Raw genomic sequence first — 4563 nt, 5'->3', positions numbered from 1 at the left:
CCCTTCATGGCTGGAAGGAAGCAGGATTAGTTCTTAATGACATATTTGAAAGAGTTGAAAGAGTTCTTATTTCTCAAAGTCTTTTTTTTTTTTGAGACTTTTCTAAATTAAAAAATACTATAAGCAACATAAAAAACTGAAATTCCAAAAAAAGACACAGTTGTAAGCACTTAATACATTTATACATACCCATTGTAATTTCTATTATAAATATATATATTTTTTATTTTTATTGCCAAGTTATTGCCATAAAAATGGTATAGGAAAAATGTTTATTTTTAAATTGATGTAGTATCTTGACATAGCGACTGTATATAACTGTTTAGGAAACAGTAGAATGGTTCTAAACCTTTATAACAATGGTTTTAAATTCCTTGAATTTTAGAATAACAAAATGCCCCAGAGGGTTTATTTTTAAAATATAGTACAACATGAGTAACAAAAACATATCCATTAGATTTTACTAATGACCATTAACTATTCCTCTGCAGCTGTCCATAAAACATGAGAGCCCAAGGAATGGGTTCAGGTTTTTAGAGAAAAAGTATATTCTACTTACTATTAAATGTTGGAGTATATGATGAGTTAAATACTAGTTTCTAGGAAGATTATTTAGAGTTCTTAACAAAAACAAAGTATCTCTGACCAACATGTAGGATAAAAGGTTTTTTAACTTGTATATTATAGTGTTGGGTTGTATCTTTCTTTAAAATTTATATGTAGAAAACTGATACACTTTAGTATCTCAACAAATTAAGCCAGAAGCAAGATAGACAAGTCCACTAAGGAACTGCTGTGCTTCCAGCACAAAGACGTGTGTGTAATTAGTTTTGTTTAATGTAGATTTAATGTGACTGATGGGAATAGTTGTCGCTAAAATAGTACAAGTTAAAAGATTGTCTTAGTCACTTATTATTTAATTTACAATAAAAGACATTTACTAAAATTCCTTTGGGGTGAATATGTTTGGATAAACTTTTTCACCATGATTAACCTGCTATTATTTAGAAAATTGTGTTGTTTCAACTAGTGTTGTTTAAGGTCTTAAAGTTTAACTGTCTCAATGTAGTAAAATATGATACACTATGACACCTTTTTTCTTTTTTCATTTTTCTTTTTTTTAAGAATCTAGCTCTCTTTGGAATGCTTCCCAGGATCTTCTGGAAACTAGATTTTTTTTTTCCCCCCACATCTAGGGACTTTTGGTCATTAAATAGTTGTAAATATAGAAAATGTACCACAGAAAAGCTCACTGTCTTTATGTCATGAGGGTTTTGCTGATAATTTAGTTCATTGCTATGCATCAGTATAACTTCTGAACATTTATTAATGGAAATTAGGTCCAATTGAATGACCTTTTCAACATTTTTAACTCAAATCTGTTCCCACCATTTTATTGTGCAGGCATTATTACCAAAGACGCAAACCTGCTAACTTAAAACAAACAGGTCTACCATTCTCCATGTTTCCCTTTCAATTGAGCATATTGGTTGAGGTCAATAATTTTTGCTTTCCATATGGAAATCAATCAACAAACAGTATCTTTATCTTCTTTCTGAGTTGGCATTCTGCCTTCAAACTTTTCTTTTCCCTAATTATCAGTGGAAATGAATTAAAGTTTTTATATAAGTATAAGAATCCATGTGACTACTTCTGATGAAAGAGAACTGAATGAAGACTGGATCGCCAAACCCAAAAGTCAGACTAATTTAGATTAAGATGGGATATTTAGGCCTGGTCTAGGGTTTTCAAAAATTGGACACCTACGTTTTGCTTTCTTCCTCCTATTTTGGGAAACTGCCCCTCTCCCTTTGTGGTTCTATTGAAAGTTAAAAATAAAAGCCTCTGCTCTCCAGGCTATAGACATAGACTCTAATTGTGTGAACCGAAATCATCCTTTGAATTGGAATTTAAGGGAATCTTTGTACAATCATTAGGTGACCACTAAGCTAACCAAACAGACTCTGAAGAGTACACATGGCAAAGAATGCAGACCATAAAGAATTATTCCAGGCCATTCACTAAACAAAGAAATAGCAACAAAAACTTCAGAAAACAACAACTCTGGGGAGAGGGAATCTAATTTCCAGAGTTGCCATATTACGTTATTTAAAATATCTACTTTTCAACAAAAAACAAGTTACAAGTCACGCAAATAAACAGAAAAGTTTTCCCACACATGGAGAAAAAAAACAGTCATTAGAAACTGTCCTTGGAGAAGCTCAGATGTTGGATTTACTAGACAAAAACTTTAAGTAGAATATTATAAATATGTTCAAGGAACTAAGGAAACCATGTCTAAGTGATTATTTAAACATGCTGAAAATACCACTAGTAAACCTTCTGTCACTATCAATTGGTTTGTAAATTCTAAAATTTTATAAATGGAATCATACAGTACGTTTTTTTTAAAAAAAATTCAGCATAGTTATTTTAAAGATTTGTCCATGTTATTACATGCACTGATAATAAATGTATTTCTTTTTATTGCTGAGTAGTAGTTCATTATGTATAGATTAGGCTTTGGCAAATCCGGCAGGCTAAAATCCTGCTTATTTTGGGCCAAGTCTGACCACCCCACCTGCTTGTATATTGTTTATGGTTGCTTTCCTGCTACAACAGTAGAGTTGAAGGCTGAAAATATGGATTATTTGTCTCTTTACAGAAAAAGTTTGTATACCCATAGTAAAGATATATCATTTTTTTTTTTTTAAATCCATTCACCTATTGCTGGGAATTTGACTTTTTGTTTCAGTTTTGGGGTTTTAAAAATAAATTTGCTATGAACACTCATACAACTCTTTTTATGTACATATACTTTCATTTCCCTTGGGAAAATACCTTGAAGTAGAAGGGCTGGGTAGTATGGTAAATATAAATTTAACATCTTAAGATGCTGCCAAATTGTTTTCCAGATGATTTTGTTATTTTATATTCCAACTACTAATATATAAGAGTTCTAGTTGCTCCATATCCCTGATAATCCCTGATAACACTTGATACAGTCAGTCATTTTAATTTTAGACATTCTATTGAGTGTATATTAAAATAATGATGTGTTATAAGTTGAGTTTCCCTAATGACTAAAGACAGTATCTCTGTCTTTATTTGACATCTGCATATGGTAACCTGTGTGTTCAAATATTCTGCCTGATTTTTATTGGATTGTCTATTATGAGTGGCATATAATAGTTCTTTACATGTCCTAAATATTAGTCACTTGTGAGATATATGTTCTGTTAATATTTCTAATATTTCTAATATATATTTTGTTAATAAGTCTAAACTTGCTTTTCTCTCTTATGGTTTATCATTTAGAGAGCAAAAATTTCCAATTTTGGTAAATTTCAATTTTTTAATTTTTTTTCTTTTATACTTTGTTCTTTGTGTTCTGTTAAAGAAATCTTGGCCAAATTCAAGGGAATTAAGATGTTCTCTCATTTTTCTTCCAAGAAATTTCATATTATTAGCTCTTACATTTAGACCTCTGATTAATTTTGAGTTAATTTTTGTATATGGTTAAATTTAGGATCCAGATTTTTAAATTTATTTTTCATATTAACATGAAATACCACATTGTATAAGTTTTCCAACTTTTTCTTTTTCAGGTATTTTAGTTATCAAGGTTCTCTGCATTTCTATTTAAATTTTAGAATCAGTTTATCAATTTCTACAGAAAAGCTTACTTATATTTTGGTTAGGATTGCATTAAAAACTAATTTGGGGACAATTAACATGTTAGTAAACAAATTTGTCAAGTCCATGAACACACGCTTTCTTTTTCTTTTTCTTTTTCTTTTTCCGATCCGCCATCTGTGGTGGAGCCACTGCCAAGATGCAGATTTTCGTGAAAACCCTTACAGGGAAGATCATCACTCTCGAGGTTGAACCCTCGGATACAATAGAAAATGTAAAGGCCAAGATCCAGAATAAGGAAGAAATTCCTCCTGATCAGCAAAGACTGACCTTTGCTGGCAAGCAACTGGAAGATGGACGTACTCTGTCTGACTACAACATTCAAAAGTAGTCCACGCTTCATCCTATGTTGCTAAGAAAAGGAAATCTTATACCACTCCCCAGAAGAATAAGCATATGAGACAGAAGCTTAAGCTGGCTGTTCTGAAATACTGTAAGGTGGATGAGAATGGCAAAATGAGCTGCCTTCGTCAGGAGTGCCCTTCAGATGAATGTGGTGCTGGAGTTTTTACCGCCAGCCACTTTGACAGACATTATTGTGGCAAATGTTGTCTAATCTATTGTTTCAATAGACAAGTCATTATATATGGGTTAATAAAAGACATGAACTACAAAAAAAATCTATGAACATGCTATATTCTTTTACTTATTTAGGTCTTTAATTTTTCTCAGAAGCATTGTGTACTTTTTAATGTATAGGTCTTGCACACATTTTATCAAATTTATCTCTAAATGTTTCATACTGTAAGTTTAAAAAAAATTTAATTTGATTCCTCGTTGCTCATATATAGATTCAATGGAATTTTGTACTTGACTTTCTATCCTACAATCTTGCTAACTCATTTATTAATTCTAAAGTCATTTTTT

At 31.2% G+C, this 4563-nt stretch overlaps 1 pseudogene; it reads left to right on the top strand.

The window, feature by feature from the left end:
* Positions 1 to 3793: 3793 nt before the first annotated feature.
* On the top strand, positions 3794 to 4323 carry LOC105298304 (annotated as a pseudogene).
* The last annotated feature ends 240 nt before the right edge of the window (positions 4324 to 4563 follow it).

This window comes from Pteropus vampyrus, unplaced genomic scaffold (assembly GCF_000151845.1).
Source record: "Pteropus vampyrus isolate Shadow unplaced genomic scaffold, Pvam_2.0 Scaffold149, whole genome shotgun sequence".
NCBI lineage: Eukaryota > Metazoa > Chordata > Mammalia > Chiroptera > Pteropodidae > Pteropus > Pteropus vampyrus.
The sequence above is the reverse complement of the archived record's forward strand: the minus strand, read 5'-3'. Positions and strand labels throughout refer to the sequence as shown.